This window comes from Carlito syrichta, unplaced genomic scaffold (genome assembly GCF_000164805.1).
Source record: "Carlito syrichta isolate Samal-C Ts95f unplaced genomic scaffold, Tarsius_syrichta-2.0.1 Scaffold316456, whole genome shotgun sequence".
In the NCBI taxonomy this organism is placed as follows: domain Eukaryota; kingdom Metazoa; phylum Chordata; class Mammalia; order Primates; family Tarsiidae; genus Carlito; species Carlito syrichta.
The window spans coordinates 245,310-256,479 of NW_007260552.1; the positions used below are offsets into that span (position 1 = coordinate 245,310).

At 36.8% G+C, this 11,170-nt stretch overlaps 1 pseudogene; it reads left to right on the forward strand.

The window, feature by feature from the left end:
- Window positions 1–328: 328 nt before the first annotated feature.
- LOC103277005 lies at window positions 329–8,529 on the forward strand (annotated as a pseudogene).
- Window positions 8,530–11,170: the final 2,641 nt, after the last annotated feature.

Genomic DNA, 11,170 nt, shown 5'->3' on the forward strand with positions numbered 1-11,170 from the left:
TTAGAGCAGAGGTCCTCAAACTTTTAAAACGGGGCCAGATCACTGTCCCTCAGACCGTTGGAGGGATGGACTATAGTTTTAAAAAAAAAAGAAATTTGTTCATATTTTTTTAAACTATAGTCCACCCTTCCAACGGTCTGAGGGACAGTGAACTGGCCCCCTGTTTTAAAAGTTTGAGGACCCCTGTATTAGAGGATATTTCTGTGTTATGAAATTTTTTATTGCATAATAATAGTTGTCTTGTCAACTGGACCCTGTGTTCACACTTGCTTTACCTAGAGGCCATGGTAACTTGGTAAATATGTGTTTTTGTTGTTTTCAGGGGTTGTTGTCATTCAGTGATGTGGCCATAGAATTCTCTCCAGAGGAGTGGGCATGCCTAAACTCCCCTCAGCGAACATTATACAGGACTGTGATGTTAGAGAACCATAGAAATCTGGTTTTTCTAGGTGAGGAAACTTTCAAAACACAATCCCCATTTCATACTAAGGATTTTATGTCCTTCCTTTATAGAATGTTTTCTGGGAATTTCTGCTTTGCATAAATGAGTTTCAGATTCCTACTATCAACCAAAAGTTGGTAATACGTTAACATAGAAAATAAAAAAATTAATGATGTTTCATTTTGACATGAAGCCTTCACTATTTTCTTTTGTTTGTTTGTTTGAGTTGGAGTCTCACTTGGTCACCCAAACTGGAGTGCATCCGGTGATCCTTCCACCTCAGCCTTCTGAGTAGCCAGAATTACAGGCATATGTTACCACACCCAGCTGATTTTTTGATTTATTGTAGAGATGAGGTCTCACTGCCCAGGTGGGTCTCGAACCCATGGGCTCAGGCAATCCACTCACCTCAGCCTCCCAAAGCCTTGGGATTATAGGCTGAGCCACCAAGCACAGCTGCCTTCACTATTTTAAATTGACCATTGTCCTTCTAGCTATATTATTGGTAACTTCAGAAATTTGGTGGCATAGATATCATTGCCCACATCTCCTTCCCATTGCTGCCATAAGTTATTGACTCAGCAGTACTGAACTAAGAACTCAAAAATTTCAGGCCAGTCATGGTGGTTAAGCTGTGTAATGCCAGCACATTCGGACACTGAGTTGAGAGGACGGCCAGAGCCCGTGGGTTTAAGAATAGCCTGGGCAACTTGGCAAGACCCCATCTGTACACTAAATCAAAAATTTCCTGGGAGTGGTAACGCACACCTGTAGTTCTGGTTATTTGATAGGCTGAGAGAGAAGTACCTGAACCCAACAGGTGAGCACCGGGGTGGCTATGAGCTTTCCACCGCATTCCAGCGTAGAATAAAAAGAAACCCATAAATTGAAAATTTTATCTAAATGTTCTAAAGGTTTTATTGGGAAACCGTATTTTGGGGTTAATTATCTAGAATCTTGTATAATGTGTTCTCTACTGATCAAATACTAGGTTTGTAATCTAAGAACCCCAGCAAGAGTTATGTTACTTTTTTCTAATTAACCAGGACTTGCTGTCTCTAAGCCAGACCTTATAACATGTCTGGAGCAAAGGAAAGAGCCCTGGGATGTGAAGAGACATGGCACATTAGCCAAAATTCCAGGTAAGAGGGAGTGAATGAAGCAGATGACACAGGTTGAGGAATCAGAGCTTGAAATGTGGTTTGGGAAGGTGGTCTGCTCCAATGGAAATGGTTTCTGAGAAGCCTGGGATTCTTTCTCTTCCTGTCACAAAGGGACATCTGTTATTCCATGTTCTGAAATTCTCCAAAAACTCTGCTTCTTCAATGATCTTTCAAGTTTACGGAAAGATCTTTCAAAATCCACTTAATGGTTTGTTAGGAATTCCATGATCTGACAACCTTTCTGATGCTGTGGAGACCTGCAAGTATTTGCTTATCTATTTGGAAATCCATGTCAAAGTATTTTTTATATTTTCTCTTGGCATCATGGTTGGAAGTATATGAGCAGTGATTTTGTTATCTGTTGGAGAAATTTTAAGAGCACTCCGGACACATGTTACATGTTTTCTAATATATGATTTTTTCTACTAGGGAGATTTCCAATGATTTTATTTAAATTCATACTCAATAGTCCTACCTAAATACAAATTTTCTCTCTTAGTAGCAGAAATACTGATATTTTACTTAAATTTTACTTTTATAGTACGATCTGAGACTGGTAATTTTTTCTTTATATTCAAATATTTAAGTGTATTATATCATGTAGAAGGTTGGTAAACATATTAAATTCCTACCTGTTACCTTCTGTCTCAATAACTCTTACTTTCTAATTTTCTTTAGTATGAAGCTTAGGACTTGTTTCATATTTGCATATATTCAAACACATACCACATGCATGTTTATGTGTGATTAGCATCTGATTTTTATACATAAATAAAAATGTATAACAATGTTTTGTAAATAATTAATAATTTAATATGCCTATACAGTGTGAAATGATTACCATTATATTAATAAACATATCAACCATCTTACATAGTTGCCATTTTTATGTTTTGTAAGGAGAACAGATAATGTCTTCTATTTTAGCAAATTTTCTAACCATATTAGATGTCATTACTAACAATAAGTTACTATGGTACATAATATGTCTCCAACTTGTTTTTATTTATTTTATTTTATTTTTTTTTTTTTGAGTCAGAGTCTCACTCCGTCACCCAGACTGGAGTGCAGTGGCTGCTCCCGGCCACCGCAGCCTCAACCTGCTGGGCTCTGGCAATCCTTCCACCTCCGCCTTCCAAGTAACTGGAACTACAGACGCGTGCTACCATGCCTGGCTAATTTTTTAATTTATTGTAGAGATGAGGTCTCGCCAAGTTGCCCAGGCGGGTATAGAACCCGCAGGCTCAGGCAATCCACTCACCTCAGCCTCCCAAAATGCTGGGATTACAGACTGAGCCACCGAGCCCGGCTTCTGTATTTATTTTTATACCTGTAGTCATTAAAAAAGTTATTACTGAGACCGATATCAATATCAAGGATGTTTTACAAATCCTTTTTATGGTTATATTTTATCAGCATGTTCTCTGTCACCCAGGCAGTAGTGTCGTGACTCAAGTAAGGCTTTCTACATTTCATAAGAAATTTCTCAAACTGTTTTGTAATTTGCAGCTCCACAAATTATTGTTGTACCCTTAATTGAGTCATTTATGCTGATTCTTTCTGTGCTTTGACATACTTTGTTTCAACTGGGGTATTTGAAATTCATAGATATACATGTCACAATGTTTATGATGTTTCTTTGTCTAGATTAATATAACACCAATCACTAAGTTAGAGATTCTAGGAGACTCATACCTGTTCTAAGGATGTGTCTTCTCTGTATGTTGGGACAGAAACCAGTCTTTTCATAAACCCCCAAAGGACAGAAATGTGGACTCATACTCCACTCTTCTGTTTATTCCCTGAGGAGGAATTCAAGAGTTAGAATATCCTTTCTGATTGCATCATGTTGCATTGTAAAGGAAGATAAATTATGGTGGTAAAATTACTAAACTTTCTCTTCCATGAAACTCATTTTATCATGTGGATTCTTCAAAGTGTTAGCTGTTTTTTGAGCTTTCACACAGGCAATGGGGTAAGTATTTTCTTAAGTATATATATTTATGATGGAGTGGAAACCTGTGATTTGTACTTGCCATCATGCTCATGTCCTTACCATGGTATAATATGTTTTATTTTCAAAAGATATTCACCTGAGTCTAGCATATGGAATAAATTTTTATTTTTCTGATTTTCAGCTGTGACTTCTCATTACACTGAAGGCCTTTTGCCAGAAAAGAGGATAGATGACTCCCTTACAAAGGTGCCAAAAGGAAAATATGGTAAATATGTCCTTAAGAACTTATACTTACCAAAATGTTGGGTAAGTGTGCATGAAGGTGAAGGGCAGATAGAATGCTCAGTTGCAAATAATCAATACAAATGTAACAAGAGTAGGGAAGTCTTTCATTAACACTCCAAAATTGCTATCCACTGGAGTATCCATATTTCTGAAATGGCTTTCAAACATGAATAAGGCAAAACCTTTAACCAGTCCTCAAAATGTAGTGAACTTCAAAAAAATAGTGGAGAAAATATACACAATATATGTGGGAAAGTCATTAAGAAATAATCCTATCTACATAGACTTGAAAGAATCCATAGGGGAGAGAGAGCCTTCAGAAATGAACAATGTGTCAAACCACTTAGCTATTACTCATGTCATTCACAGCATCAAAAAAAAGAAAATTCATTGTGGAGAAATTATAAATGGAGAATAGCCGGGCTCGGTGGCTCAGCCTGTAATCCAAGTGATTTGAGAGGCTGAGGTGATTGGATTGCCTGAGTCCATGGGTTCAAGACCCACCTGGGCAACTTGGCAAGACCTCATCTCTACAATAAGTCAAAAAATTAGCTGGGCATGATAGCGCATGCCTGTAGTTTCAGCTACTTGGAAGGCTGAAGTGGAAGGATCGCTGGAGCCCAGCAGGTCAAGGCTGGAGTGACTGGGAGTAGCCACCAAACTCCAGTCTGGGTAACGGAGTGAGACTCCATCTCAAAAATGTATATACATATATATGTGTGTATATATATATATATATATATATATATATATATATATATATATATATATTATGTATAGTAAATGTGAAGAATGTGGGAGAGCCTTTCATTTTCATTCATATCTTACTCAACATACAGTGATCCGTACTGGAGAGAAACCCTATAAATGTGAAGAATGTGGGAAAGCCTTTCATTTTCATTCATATCTTACTCAACATACGATGATCCATACTGGAGAGAAACCCTACAAATGTGCAGAATGTGACAAACGCTTCAACTCTCGTTCAAATCTTACTCGACATACAGTGATCCATACTGGAGAGAAACCCTACAAATGTGCAGAATGTGGCAAAGCCTTTATCTCTCGTTCACAACTTACTCGACATACAGTGATCCATACTGGAGAGAAACCCTACAAATGTAAAGAATGCGGCAAAGCCTTTCACTCTTGTTCATATCTTACTAAACATATGATTATCCATTCTGGAGAGAAACCCTACAAATGTGCAGAATGTGGCAAAGCCTTCAACACTCGTTCACATCTTACTCGACATACAGTGATCCATACTGAAGTGAAACGCTACAAATGTGAAGAATGTGGCAAAGCCTTTCACACTCGTTCAATTCTCACTCGACATATGATGATCCATACTGGAGAGAAACCCTACAAATGTGAAGAATGTGGCAAAGCTTTTCACATTCCTTCACTCCTTACTCAACATACAATGATCCATACAGGAGAGAAACCCTACAAATGTGAAGAATGTGGCAAAGCCTTTCACTCTCGTTCATATTTTACTGAACATACAATGATCCATAGTGGAGAGAAACCGTATAAATGTGAAGAATGTGACAAAGCCTTTCATGTTCGTTCACTCCTTACTCGACATATGAGGATCCATACTGGAGAGAAACCCTACAAATGTGAAGAATGTGGCAAAGCCTTTTACTCTCATTCATATCTTACTCAACATTCAATAATCCATACTGGAGAGAAACCCTACAAATGTGAAGAATGTGGCAAAACCTTTAAGACTCATTTAAACCTTACTCGACATAAGGTGATCCATACTAAAGAGAAACCCTATAAATGTGAAGAATGTGGCAAAGCCTTTCACATTCGTTCATGCCTTACTCGACACAAAGTGATCCATACTGGAGTAAAACCTTACAAATGTGCAGAATGTGGCAAAGCCTTCAACTTTCATTCACAACTTACTCGACATACGGTGATCCATACTGGAGTGAAAAGCTACAAATGTGAAGAATGTGGCAAAGCCTTTCAGTGTCGTTCAAATCTTACTCAACATACAATGATTCATTCTGGAGAGAAACCCTACAAATGTGAAGAATGCGGCAAAGCCTTTCACTCTCGTTCATATCTTCCTCAACATATGATGATTCATACTGGAGATAAACCCTACAAGTGTGAAGAATGTGGCAAAGCCTTTCACTTTCGTTCTTATCTTACTCAACATATGATGATCCATACTGGAAAGAAACCCTACAAATGTGAAGAATGTGGCAAAACCTTTTACATACGTTCACTCCTTACTCGACATACGATCATCCATACTGGAGAGAAACCCTACAAATGTGAAGAATGTGGCAAAACCTTTTACAGACGTTCACTCCTTACCCGACATATAATGATCCATACTGGAGAGAAACCCTACAAATGTGAAGAATGTGGCAAAGCCTTTCACACTCGTTCACTCCTAACTCGACATATGATGATCCATACTGTAGAGAAACCATAAAAATGTGAAGAATGTGGCAAATCCTTTCACTCATTCATATCTTACTCAACATACAGTAATCCATACTGGAGAGAAACCCTACAAATATGAAGAATGTGGCAAAACCTTTCACTTTCATTCATATCTTACTGAACATACAATGATCCATACTGAAGAGAAACCCTACTAATGTGAAGAATGTGGAAAAGCCTTTTGCTCAAGGAGAATTTGCTGGACATAAGACCATTCACACTGGAGAGAAACCCTAAAATGTGCTGAATGTGGCAAAACCTTTCACACTGAATTCTTAATCAACATACAGTGATCCATACTGAAGTGAAATGCTACAAATGTGAAGATTGTGGCAAAGCCTTTCACACTCATTCACACCTTACTGAGCATAAGGTGATCCATACTGGAGAGAAACCCTACAAATGTGAAGAATGTGGCAAAGTCTTTCACAGTCGTTTAAACCTTACTCTACATAAGGTGATCCATACTGGAGAGAAACCCTAGAACTGTGAAGATTGTGACAAAGCTTTTGTGGTTCATTCACTCCTTACTCTACATACTATGATCCATACTGAAAAGAAACCCTACAAATGTGAAGAATGTGGCAAAGCCTTTCACATTCATTCAATGCTTACTCGAGATACGGTGATCCATACTGCAGAGAAACCCACAAATGTGAAGAATGTGACAAGACCTTTCACTCGCGTTATCTTACTGAACATATAGTGATCCATACTGGAGTGAAATGCTACAAATGTGATGAGTGTGGCAAAGCCTTTCAGTTTCATTCACAACTTTCTCGACATACAATGATCCATACTGAAGAGAAACCGTACAAATGTGAAGAATGTGGCAAAGCCTTTCAAATTCGATCATGCCTTACTTGACATATGGTGATCCATACTGGAGAGAAACCTTACAAATGTGAAGTATGTGGCATAGCCTTTCGGTGTCAAGGGCAATTTGCTGTAAATAAGATCATCCATCTGCAGAATATGGCAAAGCCTTTATATGTCATTCACACCTTTGTCAACATACAGTGATCCATACTGAAGAAAAACCCCACAAATGTGCAGAACGTGGCAAAGACTTTACTTAGAACTTGAGTCTTATTGTACATCAGCATATCCATAATGGAGAAAAATACTTCAAATGTGAGGGACGTAACAAGGTCTTTCACTTTCATTCTGGATTTTCTCAACATAAGACTATGCATACTGGGGAGAAATTCTACTAATGTGAAGATGTTGCAAGGCCTTTTATTGTCATGTAGTGTTTGCTAGACGTAAGACCATGTATCCTTGCAAGAAATCCTACAAATGTGAAGAATGTGGCAAAGCATTTTGCTACCATTCAAAGCATGCTGGACATATCAGGGTGCAACACTGGGGAGAAACCATAAGTGTGAAGAATGTGAAAATGCCTTTTGCTCTCACAATGGATTTTCTGGACATAAGATGATCCCTACTGGAGAGGAACCCTACAAATGTGAAATATATTCAAAAACTTTTCACTCTTATTCACTACTTGCTCAACATGGCAAGAGCCATACTGTTGAAAAACTCCACAAATGTGAAAAGTGTGGCACAGCTTTTTGTACTCATAGAAGATTTCCTGAACATAGACCATCGATAGGGGAGAGAAACCATACAAATGTGAAGAGTATGGCAAAGCCTTTCACTCTTAAGGATTTGTTGGACATAAGAACATCCATACTAGGGAGAAATCCTACAAGTGTAAAGAATATGGCAAAACCTTTAACTGTCAGAATGAATTTGCTGGACACATGACCATCCATGCTTGAGAGAAACCATACAAATGTGAAATATGCAGAAAAGCTTTTTACTCTCATTCACTACTTGCTTGACATGTCAAGATTCATATTATTGTACACCTTACAAAGGGGAAAAGTGTGGCAAAGCTTTTCACACTCAGAATTTGCTGGACACAAGACCATAGTGGAGAGAAATCCTACAAACATGATGAATGTGGCAAAGCCTTTTTTTCTCAAATGATTTGCTATACATATGAGGTGCATACTGAAGAGAATCTCTACAAACTTGAAGAATGTGGCAAAATCTTTTGCTCTCATAAAGAATTTACTGAACATAAGTCCATCGATACTGGAGAAAAACCCTACAGATGTGAAGAATGTGACATAGCCATTCACTCTCACAATGTATTTGCTGGACACATAATCATCCATACTGGAGAGAAACTACAAATGTGAAAAACATGGTAAGTCCTTTGCTCTCATATACAAGTAGCTTGACATATGAGAATGCATACTGAGATAAAACTATACAAATGAGAGGAATGAGATAAAGCCTTCAACCCTCATTCAATATTTAACTGACATATGAGCGTCTATATTTAGGGATTCCCTATAGATGGGCAGAATGGGGTAAAGTTTTCACTGTTATTCCAAGTTTTCTCAACATCAGACAATTTGTACTCTACGTTTTCAGTATATCTAATGACTGGAAAATCATATATCTAGTTATAAACAATAGAGACATGGTGAGAAATTTACAGTTGTAAAGAGTACTGTTATCTTTATTCAAACCACAGATCTTTTGAATGTACAAATGTAAAACATGTCTAAAGACATTAACCAGCAAAAAGTTTATTTGACATTAGACTGCATTGTAGAGAATCTACAGATTTAAAGAATGTGGACTGGCCTTTGTTCAAAATATATGCCACTGGAAATACTAGGGTATTCAGACTGAAAAGTTTACAGATGCAATTTATATGGAAGCTTATTTACTGAAAGGTCAAGTTAAAGTAAATATCAAATATCGAGTAGCATTAGAAAATGTTTTTTTTGTTTGATTTTTAGGAAAGCATAAGTATATTCTCCATATAATTTTAGTTTTGCATTGACAGAATTTGAGGATATTTCAAAAACAAACAATATTGATGTAACTCAACTCACATGTTGCTATGCCTTCATTAATAGTGTTTATGTAAAGGCATGGGGTCAGCTGTTGGTAAGTTAGAGCTATGAAATGTCCTTCATAGTATGTCATCAGCACTCATCTCATGTTTTTCATGGAGGATGAAGAACACTGATATGTAACCTCCTTTAAAAGATCAAAGTGAAGAGGTTTTTTGTGGCTCACATTAAGCATTATTGTAAGTTCAGAATGAGGTGAGTGCTCAGGATATCATTTTTCTTTGGAAATAGATGACAAAGAATCTTTGAGAGTTTTAGAAATCATTTGTCTTACTACTTACATGCAAATGAGAAAATGAGGCCAGAACATTAATATCTTGATGCATCTTCATACTATCAATACTTACAAGTCATCGGTGTAATTTGATATAATATGAACATCAGAGCAAAGATAATTACTCTCTTAAAGTGTATATATTATAAGTTTACATTTAGTAAATAATCAGATTCACCTTTTAAAACTGAAGAAAGCTGTTTGCACATTGATCACACTATCGGAAGAACAGAAATGCTTGAATATTTGCAATCTGGTTTTGCATACAGTGAAATTTGAAGGTTTATTTAGGCTATGTAAATTTGTCTGTTTTAATTAATAGAATTGTTTATAAAGTATTAACATTTGTTGTCCACACAATAAATTGTTATGTTACCATGAGTGTTAATCTATTATGTCTTACCCAAAATTGTAGGTATATGATGACCATATACTATTGAGTCACTTATGGAAGGATGTTTCTAGTGATCCTTTTTATATAGGTCATATTTTCTTCCTTTTTTTTTTAGGTCTGTATGATTTTGATTATTTTAATAAAGATTATATAGGAGTATAATTATAAGACCTAACTTTCTAAATCCTGACTATTGTAAATACTTATATATTAGCTTGGATTTTGACTCTGATGTCTGGGTTGGAATACAGTGGAAAATTCATGGTCATTGCATCCTGAACATGATGGTATCAGGTCATCTTTCTTTTTTATCCTCCTTAGTAGCCAGTGCCACAAATTTTTGCCATCATACCCAGCCAACTACTGGATTCATTGTTAAGACAAAGTCTCACCAAGTTGCTCAGGCTGGCCTGGAAGCCCTAGACTAAGGTGGTCTGCTGTACTGTGCCTCCCAAAGTGCTGGAATTATAGGCATGAGTCTTCTGGCACTGTGTTGGAAGCACTTGTCAGCTTAAGTCATCTGCCTCCAACTCCAGTGGTGTGGGTTCTGCGCTGTGGAATATCTTCAACATTTATATCTTGATACCCTTTCCTTTCCAATGTTTTGCCATAAATACAATGATTCTTTGTAATTTCCTTGATTCACTCTGGAGAGACCAGGTGCTTACATGGAAACATTAACATCACATGGTATGTGGAACAGAATCTCACAACACTTGCATTAATCACCTGGCAGCAGGAAGTTTTAAAAAAATTATTGAATGATACACTTTGTGTCATAGCTAATTTTATGCAGTTAAGAGTTAACACTTCATCTTTACATTTATTTGCACATTTCCCAACTGCTGATGGTGCCATGCATACCTTGTAAGAGCATAAATTATAAGTTTACCTTTGTATGATAGATATGTATATGTTTTATGGTAGTAAATGTCAAAATAGACAAGAATATACTTCTTCCTATTGTGCTTATGACAGATTGATGTGTTCATGACAAATTGGTAAATTATATTTCTAAAGTACAGTTTTTCTGCAAGTTTTAAATGACCACAAATTGTAAAAAAAAAAAAAAAATTCAGTGTATTTGTTTAAAAAAGTGTACCTATAGATGTCAAACCCATGTTCTTTTATTTTTATTTTTACTTTTTTGAGTCAGAGTCTCACATTGTCACCCTGACTAGAGAGTAGTAGCCGTTCCTGGCCACTGCAGCCTCGACCTGCTGGATTCTGGTGATCCTTCTGCC